This window comes from Apostichopus japonicus, chromosome 12 (assembly GCF_037975245.1).
Source record: "Apostichopus japonicus isolate 1M-3 chromosome 12, ASM3797524v1, whole genome shotgun sequence".
In the NCBI taxonomy this organism is placed as follows: domain Eukaryota; kingdom Metazoa; phylum Echinodermata; class Holothuroidea; order Aspidochirotida; family Stichopodidae; genus Apostichopus; species Apostichopus japonicus.
This window is the reverse complement of record NC_092572.1, coordinates 29777706-29792441: the sequence shown is the minus strand read 5'-3', so window position 1 is coordinate 29792441 and position 14736 is coordinate 29777706. Positions and strand designations below refer to the sequence as shown.

Sequence of the window (14736 nt, the reverse complement as noted above, 5' to 3'; positions counted from 1 at the left end):
TTGCTGTGTCCATTTAAATCCAGTCTAGTTACTGTGCTGATCAGTAGCCATTTTAAGTCCGGCCTTGTTGTTGTCTTGATGACTAGCCACTGTTGCTGTGTCCATTTTAAGTAAAGCCTTGTTTCTACTTATTTAGACTTATTGAAAATGGAGCCATCATGAAATTAAAATTTAACTGAGTTTACATACTGTACATGTAATAAAGAATGAGGTCCATAGCCATTGTAATTACAATAGTGGACATCAGTAGCATTATATAACTATACTGTACATGTCAGTACTTGAAGAAACATTTTGAACATTATTTAACTTCAGTTTGGTTCATACCTAGTAGACTGGCAATAAATATGCAGTTAGATCAGATAAAGTGTTTGTTGGTTTTCATGAATGTTGCTATTGTTAATTCTGTGAAGAATCCAAAGAATTGGTGGAAGTTTAGACCTGTTCAATTTCATACTTATTTAATAAAAATGTTTAGTTTTCGATTCTCATTAGCGACTGAATTCTGTATGAAGACAAGGTACATGAAAGTGACAGATAATTCACAATGTTTTACATATCTGGTTCTTTGGATCGGCTCTTGTCAATGCTTGTCATCTGTGACATTTAGTGTTATTTAGTTCATTGCTGGGGATTGCTTGGCACTTGAAGTTCCTTTGTATTAAGGCTTTCAGTTTTGTAAATTAAAGTGTGTCAAGAAAATTACTGTAAGGCTGAAGAAATGGATGAGTGACATTTAACTCATCCAGAATGGAAAGCTGAGAGAATACAAATAAACACAAGTTTGTATAAACTATGTCATCTTCCTGTCCGAACACTGATTTTAACTGGATTAGTGAAGCATAGCCGGTGGGGGGGGGGAGAGGAAGGGATGAGGATGGGGAGAAGTGATCCCTTCCATAAGGTGGGTAAGCTGATGAGAATCAACTTCATTCTTTCTCATCTCTCTACTGTCTTGCTGCCGGATCTTTCCAAGCCCACAACAATCGGTAACGGTTTAGCACTGACCCATTTCCGGCTCCTCCTAACCTATTGTTCTTAGGCTTAACTGTACAGCGTATATTATACAAGGCCTGCTAGAGTGACCAAGTTGCATTAGTGCAATTCCTTGCAGTTACTGCTTCTGCATTTCATAGTAACTGTACATTGTCTTCTTATCCACCATCAAAGGTTTATTCCTAGACGAAACAGACTTTAATAGCAGAAGGTATCTTTGTCTCCTTGAATTTAGTACTTGTCTACTGTAGCTCTTATTGTGTTTTTTTACCAATAGTCATGCCCTAGATAGGCAGTTCATGCTGAGTTCAGTTGTTTCCTCTGTATGCTGCCCGCCTGCCAGGATATTTGGGTTTCTCAAGAGTCAAATGGAATTAATTTAATTTCTCCCTCACTTCTAAGTTACTGTGTACATACCTGTTTAAAGCGATTATCCTAAGTTGCTCATCCGACAAATACCATCATAATCTTCAATCTGTTGAGCTATTGATGAAAACTGAGGATGATATGAGAATTATCCCCTCTACCCCCCCCCCTCCCCCACCCCCCACACACACACAATACCCACATACCTCCAATTGTTGTGCTCAGCTTTGCTACAGCATCATAACTGAATAAAATGTGTTTTATTATATTTGCAACTTATTGAGCACTAGTGTTCGACTGATAATCGGTTAGATAATCGGCATCGGGCCGATTAACAGACAATCGGTAAATAATCGGCATCGGCAAATTCCATTGCGCTACCGATTATTTGGAACCGATTATTACGGTCCACATAAAGGATTGTTTATTTTTCTGTGCTTTCGATTCACCACAACCACAAAGGGAGAAGAATGTAAATTTATTCAATTCAACGCTATTCATAGCCGGGGAAGGTGCGCTAATCTACCCTGTAATGGTATCGTAAGTCCCTGGCGCGAGTTTGTACTAATGCTGTTCGATATATACTATCCAGTTTTGGCAGTTAACATCATACAGTATAACCGCGATAAGCTATGGGGGGCGACGTAATTCATATTTTCACTTCGCTTCTTGCATCTAACAAAACCTGCTATCATGTTTAAAGATTGATAAGAAAGATTAATTGTCTGGAGTAAATATAAAACCAAATCAATATACTTTTGAACCACTTTGGCCGTTTCACCGTAGGTGAAAACTGAAAAGTGACAACGATAACATTAGGCTTTGTTCATTGTGAGTTCTACGTAAATAAGGCTAGTCTGGCTAGAGAACGGTTGAGCTTCATAACTGTTCAGTTTGAAAATGTGCCCAAGATTTTACAAATGCCATAAAATGATGAATTCAAGGTGCAAAATACTCCTAAAAATGTGTGGCGACAGTCCTTGGTAGTTTTAATTCATTACAGTGTTTTGTGATTCTAAAGGCAAATATTCTTACGCATATATTTGCGAAAAACCCGAAGCAACTTTTTTTCCCTGACCGCATGTACCATACGTGCTGAAATAACCTCTTTGCACTAACTACTGACCAAAGCAAGTCTGATTGCCAGTGACACGCTCACACACGCGACAAAGTCAATGGGACTTTAGTGTGTGATTTCTCCCACATGTAGTTAAGTCAATGGAGAAGTGCCATTGACTTACTGTGTATGATCATTTGAAACAACGTTCGATCCGAAGTTTTCCCTTGCAAATGGTAATCATTGAAAACTAGAAGTAAATGTTCGGGATCATTTTATATTTCATATAAAATAATGCTACACTTAGCAAACTGCTTATCCACTGAAGAGCCTGTGTAAGAATATGTGTAAAAGTAAGTTGGCCTGACGTTTCGATCTTGCTAGGATTGAAACGTCAGGCCAACATACTTTTACACATTATTTTTCATATCAGATTATATATTTCGATATCAGCTAACGAAATAACAATTTTTTATTTCCAAGCTATATACTTTTCACTTTATTTACATTGGAGTTGCAACACTGATAATGGTTATAATGCCAGTTGTAAAAGCTGTCCCTAACTTCTTCTTTTTTTGCATTTCGTAGCCAATGGCTACTTTTCCCCCCATATGTAGTGTGTAGCATGGACACTGCGAAGTTCGGACACCTCAAGTAGTAACTTGCACACGGGTCGTTTTGGAGAGAAAATAACTGTAGCTTCGTAGTTTTTCGTGAAAATGGCTCTTGCTGTAGGTTGTCATGGTGAAATCATGTATTTCTTAGGGGTGTCCGAACTTCGCAGTGTTCCGAACTTCGCAATACTGACTATACTGTACAGCACTGTCATTAACTGTGTTGTGGTGGTATTGCAATATTGCAACTCCTCGTTATAAACGTACAGTGCCTCATTTATATAACACATTGTTCTTTTTTGCTGCATTATTCTTTACTGTGATAAGTGTTAAGTCGTTCAATGTTCATTCACATCTTTGATTGTACTGGCCTAGAAGTTGGTAATCATGCATAACACTAAATCATACATTAGGCCAGTTCCACGACAATGATGAAATAATCGGTAATCGGCATCGTCCCGATTGTCACAGTCCTAACTAATCGGTAATCGGTAAAACCGATTATCATATAATCGGTTGAACACTACTTAAATTGCAATACACTTAGTTTGTCATACAGATTGCAAATTTCAGAGTTTGGTTTAAATAGCAAACATTTTTATAAAACACACAAACCAATACAGACCTTATTTACCCAAATGGAATGAAGTGGTGGAATTTGTCCCTTGTTGTTGATACTTTCAAGATGAAGGTAAATTTGATCTCTTGTCACTCTAATTCTCCGAATTACTTGTTTTGATTTCATCTTGTTGCTTTGAACTTTAGAAGTGTATTAATCATTACTGGATAGTTTGTGTACATTAGGCCTACTTTGTGGGTGCATGCAAAATACATTACTGTACAGTAGGTACAGAAGTGTAGATCTGTATCCTGCACAGCCAGTCAGTGACCTCAATGGTTTATGTCAGCTGGAGATTAAACAAGGTAATGGAGCAGTGACCTAATTACTCAAGATCTTACAACATTATGGAGAAACTCAGTCAAAGCAAGGGTAAGAATGGAGGTGTGGGGAAGGAGGGGGGGGGGAGGATGTACAGAATAGGTGTACAGTTTTGGATAGTGCACTCTGTCCTGTGGTAATATTGTTTCGTGGCATTTTTGCTCTTGATCAAGTTATTTAACTGATATCTATACACGATCAGATTGCATTCTTTAAATGCAATTTGTTCTTATTCAATAGTGTTACCACCGGGTACACTCCAGAAGTTGTTTTCACCCGGCTCTGCAATTACTACCTGGTTCTAGCTTCATCAAAATGCAACATGCTTGTAAAATAAGAATTGCATTTTTTCTGTTGATAATGATTTGTACATTATGAGGAAAAACAGACTTTTTCAACCAAGTTGCCATCATAACACTCACAACGTATGCTAACATTACACACATTCATGAACCCTCAATAAACTTTTAAAGGTCATATCTTCGTAACTAAAAACTGCTATCAAAGATGTGGTTTTCACCTGTACTGTTGGAGTTAGATTGTTTACAGTGTAGGAAACAGTCATCTTTGACCAAGGGAAATATTCCTGGAAGTGCAACTCCTTTTTAAATACCACAAAACATACTCGACGCATACATTATGTGTGCAATCAATAGAAATTCACACGAGGAAGTTGACAGTAAATGTCCAACAAAAGTCAAACAGGTCATGCAATTGAGAGGGTCATAGTCGGTGCTGTGCAATAACATTACCAACAACAATAGGCTAGCAGAGCAAAGTTATGAAGGAGTTTTATGGTCTTTATGAAGGAGTTTTATGGTCTTCAACTGTTCGGTTGTCTGAACATCAAATTTGGTTGTCCGAAAAATGTTGCAAAAGAACAAGAATAACCAACATTTACACTGAAGTTTTTCCCAATACGAAAAACATGTGAGACACTTTGGATGGTAGAATAAGAAGGAGGTCACTGACCGGACTGACAGGTCAGTGAGGGTGCACAGTGTTAAAAGATTACCAGGGCATACTAGACACGGTAGCATGCGGTGCTAAGGTTGTGGGGAGACAGGTAAGCGGGGAACGAAGTAAATATATAACCCAGTAAGTTTTATAATATTTACACTGAAGTTTTTTGAACAGAACACCAATTTTGGGCCACTAAAACTTCTGTTTCGGTGGATTGTAGATCCATGACTATTATGATTTTATTTCAGCATCTCCAAGGTGACAGAGGACGATACCATTAATACCTATGGGGGATATTTAGTTACATTGCAACAACAACAGTTAGTTGTCTGCCGGGACTACCTCTTTATAGTTGATGTTGGCTGTCCCGACAGAAATGTTATCATCCTTGACAATTGGACTATTGTAAAAAATTTGCCATAACTATAGGGTAGATCTGAGTGCATATGTGTGTAGGAGACAGGTATTCATGAGCATTCATAAATACCCAAACCAGTGAGTCCAGGGTTTTAAAGGCATTGAAGACTCAGACCCCAAACCGTGTGCCGCGCTCCTAAAATGCAAATGACGTTTTCATTCTTGTCATTCAGCCACTGAAGAAGATCCTGCTAGGATTGAAATGTCAGGCCCTCTTACTTTTACACATTCTCTTACACAGGCTCAATAGTGGATAAGCAGTTTGCGAACAGTTTTGTTTTATTGTTATTTATACACTAAATGAAGGTTGCTTTCTCTCACATGTGTATGCTTTTGCTAGATAAATTTAGAGCATAATTTCTGCTTAATCTTTACAGCTTTCCTTGTTTGCAAAATAGAATGCTGAAGAATTTGATGCCCACTTATGTAGAAATAGTTGCAGTAGGTCAAATTAGCCTAAGCTGCAGAACTTCATGTAGTTAGTAATGCCTACTCATTTAGAATTAGCTACAGGTAGCATACGTCTATTAAAAGCCGCATTGCCTTACACACTAAAGCACAAAAGTAATGTGGTCTCTAAGTCTAGATAGAAGTTAACACTAGTGCCTAGACTGTAGAAATAGCTGCAGTAGTTCAAATTAGCCTAAGCTGCGGAACTGCCTTAAGTTGTAATTAGATAACAGTTGGCTGGCAGATCCAATTGGACATACGTTTTTCACTGGTTTACGTGGGTTATGTGTGAGTTACTTTACATTAGAATGTAAGAGATGGTGGAGGTAGAGGAGCTAAGGGAAAGGAGATGGAATAACAGAGATGGGATCGGAGACTGGGATAGCAAGACAAAAGTTGAGAGAAGGTCAATATCCAATGTGCGATGTTGAATGCTATATTCCTGAATGAAGAGGACAATATCCACTATGTATATATCACAGCTGAAGTTACACTGCCAGGGTCATGTGTGGCATACACTGTAGGAGACTACCGTACCTACTGGGGCATGGTAAATATATACATACATGTCATTGTGTAATGACTTCCTTCAAACAGAGACCATAGTTTACAGGCATCTTATCAGCATGCAGTCACAAGCTCACCAATAGCTTATACATACAGTATGCAATGTTAATCAGTTATCCATTGATTGACATCTAGATTAACCAGCCAAACACTAGATATTGAACAGTATTGTTTACTGTATGCTCTTGCTATGGTGTTGTGTTGCACCCCGGTTGTCCTTGCCCTCCACTTGCTCCTCTACTGTACCTTCCCCTTCATTGCAGCACAACAAAGCCCCAGATAGCAGTCTGGTTTACTGTAGCTTATCACCGTAACATATTACTGAAGCGTAGCAAAATGCTGTCAAAATATGTGAAGAGCTCTACACAAAGGTGTTACTTGTCAGTTTCTGAATACAAAGTGACTGTACCTGCCCATGTTGTACTTTAAACCTCTAAAAAGTGCCAAAAACAATTTTTTATTTTTTTTTATTAACTTGAGGACAATTGTTCCAACAATGTGAGGTATGTGGCAAACTAAAAACTTCCTATTTAAAAGTTAGAGATCCTGTTGGCAATGTGTCCCTCAGCTCCATCATGTCTTGGCTAGATAGCTTTGTAATATAATTATAAACAAAATCACTAAATAGTAGTGTTCAAACGATTATGCATAACAGAAAATACCGATTACCGATTATTTTTTTCATAATTGTACCGAATCCGATTATTTGAAAATGGGAAAATTTCCCATTTATACGAAATTGGCAATAAAGTTTGACAGAAACAATTATTGTTGTGATTTTCCCGTTTCCTTTTGCTTCGTTGTTATACAAGGCTCTACGGTATCCATATACCAAATTACCTCTGGAGTTTCTCGGAAAGAAAACAAAGTTTTTTTTTTTTTTTTAAATTTCCAAAATACAGAAATATGACATCCTATCTAGTCAGCACTGTGCTAAGCGAATGGCCTAACCACCTCGACGTAAATGTCACCTGTTAATGGCTTGAAATGGACTAAGAATAGTTACTCAAAATATCCATCTCAAAAAATATCTCAGACAAACCATCCATCTTCAATCTATACCAAAGTGTAAATTTCAATTACATATTGCCTTCATTCCGACATTATTTATTTTCAGTATTATACCGTTTATGAACAAATAGAAATGTTACGAACTTGAAGTTAAACACACCTATTCGTTACCTATTTAACTCCATTCAGGTTCAATTAGAAAATGTAAGCTTAGGCCAATCAAACTGAAAAGCAAATTGTACCATCGTAATTTGTTTAAAATTACTCTAAAATGTAATACCAGATTGATGTAAAGAAATAATAACAACTAGAAACTACTCCAATATAAAATATAACATTCCCTCTATAAGACATAGCACATACAGTACCTTCCAAACAAAAGCCGATTTCCAGCAAATTGAAAGTTGTAAACTAAGCTACGCATTTTTTTTTTTGTGCAAACCGATGGTTAGGCTACATTTCTCATTGACTTAGTGTGGTTGTTAGGCTAACATGTGGTCGAAGATTGACGTTTCCATGGATATTTTAATTTTTTATTTGCGACACAACTAGAGCCAATAAACAGATGGCAAGGTTAGATTTCCATGCAGTTGACTTAGTGTGAAGTAAGGCTACCATGTGGTGGGAGATTTGTGGGGATTTTAGGTTATTTTCGCTGGTACTGAAATTGCTTCGTGGAGGCCGTAATTTGCCACGGGAACTTCCCGGTGATTGTGCGCGAACCTCCCGCACTGCTTCAAATTTGATGCGGTATGTGAGAACTGTTTGCGCGATTCGCGCTGCAACTGCAATTCCTAGCTAAAGCAAACGAATGTCACAATTAATTTTACACAGACACCTAATATAACGAGGGCGATTTTCTTATATTTCTTTTTTTTCTTTTTCGCACTCGTAATTGTGCTTTAGGAGGGCTTTTAAAGCACTGACGAGGGCGAATCGCCCGTCGTCCCCGCTTATTTCCGAACCTGTCCAGCACATTCGTTAATTCGCGGAATTAGTATTGCTGCCATGCTTACTGTGCCGAGAAATATGAAGTCACTAACCACGAGGGATGCAAAATCGGCGACCCTGGCAGCCTAATTTGATGAAATTACATTGTGAAAGACGTATAGGGGGTGTCTTTATTTTAATATGTCGTAGTAAAAGAACAAACCTAATACATCAGTTGATATTTTCAACTTCCATATGTTTTTGAATAATCAGTATGACATAACTGGTATTCCACGTAACTTTTACTGATTCCGATTATGTTCCGATAATGCAATAATCGTACCCATTTCGATTCCGATTAGGTTAATCGTTTGAACACTACTAAATAGCTCTCTAATGTTGAGTAAGATCACTAAATAGCTCTCTTATTTTGAGTAAGATCACTGAATAGCTCTCTTATTTTGAGTAAGATCACTAAATAGCTCTCTTATTTTGAGTAAGATCACTGAATAGCTCTCTTATTTTGAGTACGATCACTAAATAGCTCTCTTATTTTGAGTACGATCACTAAATAGCTCTCTTATTTTGAGTAAGATCACTAAATAGTTTTCTTATTTTGTGTAAGATCACTAAATAGCTCTCTTATTTTGGGAAAGATCACTAAATAGCTTTCCTATTTTGAGTAAGATCACTAAATAGCTCTCTTATTTTGAGTAAGATCACTAAATAGCTCTCTTATTTTGAGTTAGATCACTAAATAGCTCTCTTATATTGAGTAAGATCACTAAATAGCTCTCTTATTTTGAGTAAGATCACTGAATAGCTCTCTTATTTTGAGTAAGATCACTAAATAGCTCTCTTATTTTGAGTAAGATCACTGAATAGCTCTCTTATTTTGAGTATGATCACTAAATAGCTCTCTTATTTTGAGTAAGATCACTGAATAGCTCTCTTATTTTGAGTAAAATCACTAAATAGCTCTCTTATTTTGAGTAAGAACACTGAATAGCTCTCTTATTTTGAGTAAGATCACTAAATAGCTCTCTTATTTTGAGTAAGATCAATAAATAGCTCTCGTATTTTGAGTAAGATCCCTAAATAGCTCTCTTATTTTGAGTATCATCACTCATATATTTTGAGTATCATACTCATACATATACTTTGAATTGAAGTTTGGAATTTGCAGACTAAACTGAAAAACATACTGAAGATGAATCCCAGAAAGGACAGGGATGGCTTTATGGTCAATCTTGATAAGTGATGGATCCTGGGTACAGACCTGTTGTAGTTGTTCAAGAAACCCAATACTTGATACCATCATTCCTATGTTGTCATAGAATAATATGAACCACATTGAAATAGATTTGTCAACACTGCCATTCTAACCTAACTGTGATGATTTTAGTTCAGTGATTCCCAACCTGGGTGTAAAAAATTGGCTTACAGTATTTTAATGCCAGTTTTAAGTTTTCTAATATGTCAAGAAACCCATGTCGATAGGGTTCGTCACTCTGCATGGTTGCATTGTGTAATTTAGTTGTAATGTACCGGTAAGCAGGTCAAAACTAGCCATTCAGAACTGTAGCAGGTCAACTCTATAGCAGGTCGAAACTATAGCAGGTCGAATCTGTAAGATCAGGTCAAAACTGAAGCAGGTCAACTCTATAAACAGGTCGAAACTATAGCAGGTCGAATTGGTAAGATCAGGTCAAAACTGAAGCAGGTCAACTCTATAAACAGGTCGAAACTATAGCAAGTCGAATTGGTAAGATCAGGTCAAAACTGAAGCAGGTCAACTCTACAGCAGGTCGAAATTATACCAGGTCGAATCTGTAAGATCAGGTCAAAACTGAAGCAGGTCAACTCTATAAACAGGTCGAAACTATAGCAGGTCGAATCTGTAAGATCAGGTCAAAACTGAAGCAGGTCAACTCTACAGCAGGTCGAAATTATAGCAGGTCGAATCTGTAAGATCAGTTCAAAACTGAAGCAGGTCATACTGTAGCAGGTCAATTCTGTCAAGTCAGGCCTGTAGAGAAGTAGAAGGTGAAGTAGAATTATCCGTACAGTATTTTGCAAGACCTACAGTGAGGAGGAAGTTGTGCGCTCTACTGTTTAGTACTGTGTGCGGGTAGACACTGACACCCCAGTACATAACATTATATTGAGAGTCTCCTGTGATATGTAAACATTTACTAACAATGGTTTGTAGCAAGTCAATTTGCAGTAACTGGTCATGCATGCATGATATAGATCACAGCAGTTTGTAGCAACTGACCCAGTTTGGAAAATGTTTGACGCATCTTGTAGTAACTGATGCACTTTGTGATAAAACTTGGTTGTGGCAATTTGCATTATATATTCTAGTGGGTTTCACTTCCTACATTCTGTAACCTTTAGCAGATGGTTAGTTTTCTACATGTGCAGAAAAGTTTGATAATTGGTTAGTTTTAGTGTTAGATTGTTAACAGGTTGTCACACTGAATAGTCTGACTGACACAAAAGAATAGTCTGTGTGAGTTTCTTTTCAGTTCTTGATACTATTTCCCCAGTGCTGTTAATTCCACAGTAAAAAGTCATTCGAGTGATACATGATTTATTATATAGAAATAGTAAACCAGTAATACTCTTGGTGAACTTTATTTAAAATATAACTCCATTGTTGGAAACAGGGTCACCTTGTATGAGAGTAATTGATCAGTTGAGTCTGTTATATGTGGTGATATTTGTATCCAATCTTGATGTAGTACTTAAGAGCTATGTTTTACATGGGATGGTGGCTTGAATCCTTGAATCCATACAATCACATTATCACAGTGGGGTACATCTTTTCCACAAGAGTTATATAGCCTTTTTTGTAAAGATTGGGCAAATTTATTAAAGTTGTCAAATTAGTTAAGTACTAATTCCTGTGTAAATAGAGCTACTGTACATCATTATAATATTGTGATTGCAGGGAACTTGAAACAAGCGAAGTAGCTGATTTAGGCCGTTACATGATGGCCGATACATACATGTACATCGGTTAGTACAGTACATACAGTGTCCATAATGGAATACATAATATGGCTTTCATATGTGATTGCTAACACTGTTGTGTAGTCAACTGCTTTTGTAGCTAATTCTGTTAGGCATGTATACAAGGCAAGATTTACACCCATGAACATAAAATTGTCAGCAGTTGCATTTTCGTGTCAATTAATGATTTTAGTGGCATTCTGTCTGAGCTAGTTGTCATTTTCTGAAAAGTTTGGATAATTTATGATTTCAATTAATTTTGAAAGTGTCGTTGACTATCTGACAGTTTTTTAGAAATTTTCTGCTTTTTCCTCATTGTTGAGAATTGGTAGGTCTAACTGCTTTGTTATATTACTGTAATGATCTCTCTACTTATTAGCATGTATTTTTTCCATTAAAGCAGCTTTCTGACTTTTGCCTGCAATGTTTCCACACACCTACCAAGTATTACTCAAAATAAGAGTTTTTGGTTCCTTGCTTTAGCAAAAGGAACCTATGCAGTCAGGTTGGCGTGTGTGTGTGTGTATGTGTGTATGTATGTATGTGTGTGTGTGTGTGTGTGTGTCTGTGACACTTGCTTGGGTACGCTCTATCTCAATAAGGGAATGTTGGATTGAGGCCAAACTTGGACTATAGATCCGCCATATGGAGAAGGTGTGCCCTATTGTTTTTGGTGCCCACAAAGGTCACCAAAGGTCAGTTATGGTCCAAAAACCGAAAATATTAAAACTGCAATAACTCCCAGTGCCAATGTGCGACAAGATTGATATTTTGGGACAAGTTGTGAACTGGTTAGGGGAGCATTTTCAAACTTAACGGTCATGTGATCCGAGGTCACCAAAGGTCAATTAATGATAAAAAACTAGTATTTTTGCAATAACTTGAGAACGAAATGTCTGTTAGGGTTGGGAGTTGCCTCAATGTAATCCAATTGTAGACCCGCATCTGAGTGACCCTTGACCTCAATTTGACCTCTGGTGACCTTTTCGTGTTTTTGGGATTTTTACAGTTTCGATGCTATTTTCAGATGTCAAAGGTACCTTCTGATCATAAATGTCAATAGGTTGACCCCGTGTGACCTTTATGTGCGAAGTTATATGGGGTCAAAGTTTTTCGGTCTGAGTTAGGATGGTTGTACAGACTTTTCGTTTTGTTTTTTGGAATCAGGAGATTAAACTACATCTGAAACCAAGGTCAAAAGTTCAAAGGTCACATTAGAAAAAATGTGCTTATTTTGGGAGGAAACGAGCAAAAAAGAAATGTTTGGTTTTGATGCTAGATTTGGATAACAAAGGTACCTTCCGATCATAAATGTCAATTGGTTGACACCCGTGTGACCTTCGTGTGCAAAGTTATACAAGGTCAAAGTTAATTTTCACACATTTAATGCCACAACTCCCAGTTCCAAGGTGTGACATGGTTGATATTTTTGGACAAGTTGCAAATGGTATAGGGGAATATTTTCAAACTTAACGGTCATGTGATCCAAGGTCACCAAAGGTCAATTAATGTCAAAAAACTAGTATTTTGGGGGTAGAAAATGGGCAAAGAATAAAATGTTTGAATTTTTATAGTTTGATGCTCTAATTTAGGTCTCATCAATCAAAAATGTCAATAAGTTGACCCAAGGTGACCTTTGTATGTTAAGTTATATGAGGTCAAAGTTAATTTTCAGACATTTAGTGTAATAACTCCCAGTGCCAAGGTGTTACACAGTTGATATTTTGAGACAAGTTGCAAATGGTATAGGGGAATATTTTCAAACTTAACGGTCATGTGATCCGAGGTCACCAAAGGTCAATTAATGATAAAAAACTAGTATTTTTGCGATAACTTGAGAACAAATTGTCCGTTAGGGTTGGGAGTTGCTTCAATGTAATCCAATTGTGGACCCGCATCTGGGTGACCCTTGACCTCAATTTGACCTCTGGTGACCTTTTTAGTGTTTTGTGGATTTTTACAGTTTTGATGCTATTTTCAGATGTTAAAGGTACCTTCTGATCATAAATGTCAATGGGTTCACCCCCGTGTGACCTTCGTGTGCGAAGTTATATGAGGTCAAAGTTAATTTTCAGACATTTAATGCAATAACTCCCAGTTCCAAGGTGTGACAAGGTTGATATTTTTGGAGTAGTTGCAAATGGTATAGGGGAATATTTTCAAACTTAACGGCCATGTGATACAAGGTCACCAAAGGTCAATTAATGATAAAAAACTAGTATTTTTGCAATAACTTGAGAACAAATTGTCCGTTAGGGTTGGGAGTTGCTTCAATGAAATCCGATTGTCCACCCGCATCTGGGTGACCCTTGACCTCAATTTGACCTCTGGTGACCTTTTCGTGTTTTGTGGATTTTTTACAGTTTCGATGCTATTTTCAGATGTCAAAGGTACCTTCTGATCATAAATGTCAATAGGTTGACCCCTGTGTGACCTTCGTGTGCGAAGTTATATGAGGTCAAAGTTAATTTTCAGACATTTAATGCAATAACTCCCAGTTCCAAGGTGTGACAAGGTTGATATTTTTGGAGTAGTTGCAAATGGTATAGGGGAATATTTTCAAACTTAACGGTCATGTGATCCAAGGTCACCAAAGGTCAGCTAATGTTAAAAAAGTAGTATTATGGGGGGAGAAAATGGGCAAAGAAAAAATGTTTGAATTTTTACAGTCATGCTCTATTCAGGTCTCACCGATCAAAAATGTCAATTGGTTGACCTCCGGGTGACCTTTGTGTGTGAAGTTACATACAAGTTCAAAAGTTAATTTTTTGACATTTAATGCAATTAAATCTCAATGCCAAGGTGTGACATGGTTGATATTTTGGGACAAGTTGTGAATGGGGTGGTGGAACATTTTGAAACTTAAAGGTCATGTCATCTGAGGTCACCATTGTTATCATATCTGTTGACACGCTTGTAGGTCTCTTATATTTCTTACATTTTCGACGCCATATTTAGATCTCAAAAGTGCCTTTTGATAAAAAAGCGATCACATTTTGTGATCACAAAAGTGTTGGCTATAGTTGGCTATAGTGTTACTTTATGGGAACATGTAGGACAATTACTTGGACTATTTCAGCCCAATCTTGCTTGATAATATGATGTGTATTGTCATATACCCCAAGCAAGGAACCACAGTGCCCTTGGGCTCTTGTTAAAAAGTTTTGTCCATACAGTACTAAGACACTCACTGAAAGTAATGAGTAAGTTAGTAAAGATTTTTATTCAATCCACATCATTTCGTCGTCTGGTCACTTCTTGTGTAGAAAACACTTTTCTACCTGCAGGGAAATTTCAACACTTTTGAACATAAGTCTTGGCCAGTCAAGCTAATGAGATTTATTGATTAAGCGATTTGAGTATAAATAAAAGGCAAAACCATGATCAAATTCTGCTCAAAACAAAGC

The 14736-nt window shown here is 37.2% G+C and overlaps 1 protein-coding gene across 2 annotated transcripts in view; it reads left to right on the top strand.

Annotated features, from left to right (window-relative positions):
* Positions 1-14736, top strand: part of LOC139977635 (serine/threonine-protein kinase SIK3-like) — a 60405-nt gene that overhangs the window by 17765 nt on the left and 27904 nt on the right. The window contains exon 1 of one of the 2 annotated variants that reach the window (XM_071987096.1): positions 3868-4024. The exons of the other annotated variant lie outside the window; for it this stretch is intronic. The gene's annotated coding sequence lies outside the window, so the exon portion shown is untranslated. Of the gene's footprint in view, positions 1-3867; positions 4025-14736 lie in introns of those variants that run through there. 2 annotated transcript variants of the gene reach the window in all.